The following is a 6956-nucleotide window of genomic DNA, read 5'->3' as shown; positions in this document are numbered from 1 at the left end:
AATATATAAATACAAAATAGACCAAAATTATGACAGTAAAGATATTCACCCTTAGGATTAATGAATTTAATGAAGGTTAAAACAATATCAATTTTATCTGTCAAATTAACAATTTTTTTTAAAAGAATGATACTCTGGTGGGGGTGCTGAAAATGTGTACTCTCATATACTACTGGTAGGATTGTAAATTAGTGTAACTCCTCTGTAGGGAAACTTATAAATCTATAAATCATAAAATCATAAAACAGCATTTCCCAGCTCTCCTTTTTAGATATTAAAATAAATATTAAATATTATCTATACTGTAGTATTGTAGATCAATTTACTCAAATGATCACCATTAATTTTCATAGCAAACCTATGTTTTATGTACATAAATCTATAATGACGCTCTTATGGATGAGGCAATGGGGGCTAAATATTTGTAAGTTTTATTAATTTCATTGTCCTGACACTGTTTCCCATGTATTGTTTTTCTCATTCAGTTTGATTTGGCCCAAACGGAGATAATGTTAAAAGCATCAACCCCGCCCCCTACACAAATAAAGCTTAGAGAAAAATCGCTTGCAGCTGCCTTTTCAAATCTTCAGTGACAGAGACAGTGTGGAAGGAGTGACACTCTGTACTGGGAGGCCCATTGACTGAGTCACATCATCACACCACATAGTCTTGGGTCCTGTTAAATGAAATAACACCCCATGATAGGGGCAAGGGATGACTGAGGTGGTAGAAGTTTCTATATGTAGTTGAAATTTCATAGAACCTCTAAGAGATGGACTGAAGCCAAGAAATCCAAAACCCAGCATGTGAAATAGATTGGAAAATAATTTCTTATTCTTTAGGACAGTTACCATCAAGGTAGTTCATCCTATCTCAAGAACTATGCCATGTTCTTTCCTTTTTTTTTTAATTAAAAAAAAATTTTTTAAATTTTATTATTATTTTTTTAGGATGGGGTTTCACTATGTTGGTCAGGCTGGTCTTGAACTCCTGACCTCAGGTGATCCGCCCACCTTGGCCTCCAAAGTGCTTGGATTACAGGCATGAGCCACCATGCTCAGCCAATGCCATGTTTTAATATTGGAAGGAATGTATTCCGGCCCTGGATATTTCTTAAAGTATGTATTTGGGTTTCTTGTCTTTTACTTTCAAAATTAAATTTTCGTCTTTGTTGTGAGTGGTATAAAATGGTGTTTCAGTAACCTGGTTTCTAGCCTTATACTCATAGGAAATAAATTCAATATTTATCATTCAATTAAGGCCTATTGCCCAGGAATCATTTAGATTGTATCATTAAATAGGAGGTGCCTGTAAATCCATTATGTTAGAGATTCTAATGACTGGATGTCATTAGAATCACATGAGTTTAAAAAATATAGCTGCCTGGGCCTCCCTCACTCTCAGAGATTCTGATTCAATCAGTCCAGCATGGACTTAGAGTATTCCCAAGAATTTCTAATTAGCAGCCAGAGTTGAGAGCTGCAGTATTTATTTGATTCCTTGCTAAGTTGCCTTCCCTATAAGGATGCTGGCTGTGCAGACAGGAACCATGTTGTCAGTGTTGTTCATGACTGTCTTTCCAGTATCCAGCCTAATGCCAGGGACATTTGTATTAAATGAATCCAATAATGCCCTTGGAGTTCGTTGATTCAAGTAGTGAGTGGTGCAGCCTGTTTAGATCCACCACTGGGCTTCAGGGGGAACTAGAGGCTCTGAGAACAGGTTCGAGCCAAGTTTAGGAGTAACTGGAGGAGACAAGACAAACACATGATGAGCAACGTAGGGATTTTAGCAAGAGTTGGGGCAGACTCGACTGGCCTTGAGTGTGAGAAGACAGAATCCATGTGAAAGACAATTCTTTATCCCCTGAAGGATGCCGGAATGTCAACTGTGTGAAGAAAGTGAGAGGTGAGGCCAGCTAAGAGTTTGCAATAGAGGCAGAAGTTGGTTAAGGCTGAGGTGCTATTGGGATACCTGTATTCAGAGCTGTGCTTCTATTTTTCTATAATTCCAAGCACAACATTGTGCTATGAATCAGAGAGCTCCTGAGTAGATGGGACTACAGGTGCATGCCACGATGCTCAGCTAATTAAAACACATTTTTTATTTTATTTTTTTCTTTTCTTCAACCCAGGTTTGAGGCCTTTGAAATTTTTTTTTTTTTGAGACAGTGTCTCCCTATGTTGGCCAGGCTGGTCTTGATTCCTGGCTTCAAGTGATCCTCCCACATTGGCCTCTGAGAGTGTTGGGATTACAGGTATGAGCCACCATGCTGGCCACCATGTTGGAGTTCTTCCAATTCTCAGTCTGTGAGTTTATGAGAATCCCAGACAGAAGCTTTATATATATATATATATAATGTAGATGCCTTTATCAAAGGCCTTTTCAGAATTCAGGGGGATTATTGTCTAATTTTTGCCCTGTGAGCTGCTGATAGGGTGAATTATATGATTTTCTAGTGGTGAACCAGTCTTGCATTTTTGGTATAAACTCCAACTGGTCATTACAGATTAGTTTTAAAAACGGCTTTAACATCTCCATCGCCCCAAAGTTCCCTCATATCCATCTGCAGTTTATCTATGCTCCTGGTATTATGATGTTTTGCTAGATTTTGCTTGCAATTATTTCAACGTTTTGTGCATGAATGTCCACTCCTTTTTGTATTACCTTGTTGAATTTTGCTATTAATTCTACATCACATTTATTAAAAAACTGGAAACTCTGTCCACACTCTTAGAATAATTTAAATAACATTGGAGTTATCTGTTCCTTAATGTTTTGTAAGAATCTACCTATGAAACTCCCTGGGTCTAGGAATTGTTTGGAGATAGCTCTTTGAAAGACTTTATTTTTTGGCATTTGGTTTGTTTAGACTTGCTCTCTTTCCTTGGGTTAAAGTCATTTATGTTTTACTAGAATATTACTGTAGGTGTTATCGTGGTTCCCAAATTTATTTTTATTGAGTTGAGCAAAGTGGTTTTTAAAAAATTTTCTTTTTCTTTTTTTGAGGTGGAGTTTCGCTCTTGTTACCCAGGCCGGAGTGCAATGGCGCGATCTCGGCTCACCGCAACCTCCACCTCCTGGGTTCAGGCAATTCTCCTGCCTCAGCCTCCTGAGTAGCTGGGATTACAGGCACGCGCCACCATGCCCAGCTAATTTTTTGTATTTTCAGTAGAGATGGGGTTTCACCATGTTGACCAGGATGGTCTCAATCTCTTGAGCTCGTGATCCACCCGCCTCGGCCTCCCACAGTGGTGGGATTACAGGCGTGAGCCAACGCGCCCGGCCTTAAAAAATTTTTAACTACTCTGTACTTATTGGAAAGACAGTTGGTCTTCAAAATTTTTAAACATTTTTCTTTGTATTTGTGGTTATTTCTCTATTGAAACTTTTTTATATTGTAGATTTCTGATTTTCTTGATTACCTTATCTATTTTATTCCCTTAAATAACTAGTTCTTAAATTTACTGCTTCTACTCCCAGAGTTACGTAAGAGGGAAAGCCACTCTGTGAGGAGTGGTGACCTTTCAGTGAAGGGGACAGCTAACCCAGTGATTCTCATCCAGGGTGATTTTGTCCTCCAGGGGACATCTGGCAATGTCTGAGATATTTTTGGTTGTCACACGGGGCAGCTGTACTATTTGCATCTAGTGATCAGGGATCAGAGATACTGCTAAACATTCGACAATGCACAGAATAGCCCCCACAACAAGTAATTATCTTCCCAAAATGTCAACAGTGCCAAGGTTGCCCTGAGACCAATCTGTATGGAAGCTGGGAAATACACGTTTGAATTTCATTCTCCTAATCACCCTCCAACATCTGGCTGATACTCCCCTTTGGTTAAACCCAAAGAAAAGCCAAAGAACAAGGGAATCTGTCCATGTAGTCCATCAAAATTACTATTCTGGGCAAAAAGGAGTGTGGAGAACTGTGAAGAGTGAATCAGGAGGGCAAAGAGAAGAGTCATTATATAAACATTGCGATCAGTGTTGTGTTAGTTCATGTGACTCCTGGGGCCGCTGAGCAAGGGTTTCTTGGTATACCTAGATGTGAGAGGAATTTCTCATTTTACCAGTAATGCCAAATTGATTTCAAAAGCACTAACACCAACAGCAATGTGTGGGATTCAGATTAACACTTGCATTGCTAAATTTTCTACTTTTGTCAATTCTCGCAGGTATAAAATGGTATCTTATGGTACCCAGTTTGAATTTCCTTGATTACTAATGAGGCTGAGCATTTTTTAAATGTTTATTGAGGTCTCCCATTTTGATAAATGCCTGTTCATATCCCCACCTCCAACTTTTTTTTTATGTGCTGTTTTTAGTATATACTGGATACAAGTTATTTGCCCTTTATGTGTTGCAAATATTTTCTCTCTGTGACTTGCCTCTTTACTTTCTTCTTAGTGGTCTTTGGATAAACAGATACTTTTAAACTTAATATGGTCAAAATTTACCAAACTTTTCTTTTAAGGCCAGTATTCCCTGAAGCTCACTTAAAAAGTTCTTCCTTATCCCCAAGTCAGAAACAGTCACCTGTTATTTTTCTTAGACTGGTTCATTTTTATCACCTTTCCCCCATCTTTACACTTTGATTTTTACTCTTTTAGTGATGATCTTTGAAAACTTAATATGCATACTTGACTTAAAGTCTAAATTTCATCAGTATCTTCAAGCTTCTATTTCTCATATTATTGTCAACTAGTATTTTCATTCCACCTTGTTTTAAAAATCTCAAATCCATTACTTCTGTATTGCAGACAATGCTTATTATAGTGCTTTAAACAGTCCTGTGACAAAATTCAAAAGAAATGAAAGGCTATACAGTTTAGTCTCTTTCACGTCTTATCCCTGTGGCATTGAGATTTCCTCCCAATAGTTCATGTGTATCCTGAAGGTATTTTATTCATAAACAAGCAAATACATGTTGTTTTTTCCTACTGTATACAAATAGTAGCAAATCATACACATTAGTCTTCAAGATTATTCCTTTTCAATAATGTCAGCCTTTTTACTGACATGTTTGCCAATTTTCTTTGTGCACTATGCTTCTGGCATCCTGCTCCTCCCCTTCTGGATTCAACTGCCTTCTTTGCTAAAGAACAATCTATTAGATCTCTCAGCAAAAGAGCAGATGCATTTTTCATTCGCTTTTAAATACCAGTTTATCTGCTATAGATTTCTAGGCTAACAGCAGTTTTTCCTCAGCACTTGGTAGTTATTTTATTGTCTTCTGGCTTCTATTGCTGCCACTGAAAAGTCTGCTGTCAGTATATTAATCCTTTGTTTTTTCTGTTACTTTTTTTCTTGTCTTTTGATGCTCTGCAGTTTCGCTATGTCTAATCGCAGACTTGCTTTTATTCATCCTCTTAGGTGATTCTTAAACTGCTGCTGCTTTAAAGATTCCTATTCTATGTATTCTGGAATATTTTTCAAGTCTCTTCTCTCCCTATTCTTTACGTTGTATCTCTTCATTCTATTCTCTATGTCTCCTAGTCTGACATTTCCTGTCTCTTCCTCTGTGCTCTGTGTTCTCCACTGTATCTTCAAGTTTCCTAATTCCATCTTCAGATATGCCCAGTCTGTAGTTTAATCTGAGTTTCAATTTTTATTAATTATATAACTTAGTTCTAAAGACTTACCTTTTCAAAGACGTTGCCTTCTTCATAGCATGGACTTCTTAATGGTTTTAATGATTTCTTTTATTCCCCCTCATCTCAATAATTTTAAACAATACTTTACTACTTTAAGTTTGTGGGGGGTGCTAATTCTCCAAGATTGTGTCTACTGATTTGTGCTCACAATGCACTGTTTTGGATTTTTGATAAGTTCATCTGAGTGAGGCCTGTTTTTCCTACATGAATATGATGCAGATTGGATTATGGGTATGTCTGTCTGTGTGCTTGTAGCAGTAATTTTCAAACTAAGATCCCTGGGGGTTAGGGATTTATATACTCTACATTTTGAGCTTCTTTAAGATTTTGTTAGAACAAAGGAATTAGTGGCTAATAAATCTGCAGTTTTAAAATTCCATGCTCTGTGTCTCTGTGACAAGTGGGAAAACACAAGCCACTAATTCTGGAGTATTCAGGGCAATCATATTAATTATAATAACCAGTTATTGGCAAGTACAATGCTTAGTAGCACAGATAGAAAATCATTTATTAGTCTTATAAGTGTTAGAAAAAATTTAAAAGGTTACATAATATTTTTCAAGATTACATGGATGGTGAGGGGGTAGAATAAAAATTAAAATCCAGATACATCTGACCCTAGAGCCCAATCACTTAATCACTATTTATTCACTCAACCAAAAATTTACCGAGGAACACTATGTGCCAGGTATGCCAGGTGTTAAGTCTGCTGGTATACAAAGCAGTGAAACCTTTCAAACTATCTGTGAAGAATCAGTTTCTTTTTTCTTTTTTAAGTTTCCAATTCATTGCAGGGCAGAATTTCAATTAAAAACAATAAGAAAAAAAATTACATCAATGTCTTGCTATAAAAGTTTAAAAAAGTTTACCCTTTTTGTATTCATTTCTCCATGGGCTGGTAACATCCGTTTGCGGACCAATCCCATCTGCAGATCACACCTTTGCATAGCACTGCTTTATAGTATAATTGGCAGACTGCTTTTGGCGGCTCTGTATATATTTGTGTTATGGAAATGACAGCTGTGGGTAGGTGACAAAGTGGAGATAACACTTTTAATAATAATGGCTTTATGTGAAGAGTAAAACTTTCTAAGGAGGGTGTAATTAAGTATTTTAGGTCATAGCTGGCCTAAACAAGCCAGCACAAAAGGGTAGGAGGTATGGAGACTCAGGAGATAGGGAAAGGCTATATTGCAATTTAATTTTATAGAAGTCTGACAGTTCTGGTGAAAAATGAGTACCACCACAACTTGCTTCCTTTGTCATTCTGGTCCTGTAATAGGACAGGACATCAGGT

The sequence above is a fragment of the Callithrix jacchus genome, chromosome 12 (assembly GCF_049354715.1).
Source record: "Callithrix jacchus isolate 240 chromosome 12, calJac240_pri, whole genome shotgun sequence".
NCBI lineage: Eukaryota > Metazoa > Chordata > Mammalia > Primates > Cebidae > Callithrix > Callithrix jacchus.
This window is presented reverse-complemented; position numbering follows the sequence as displayed.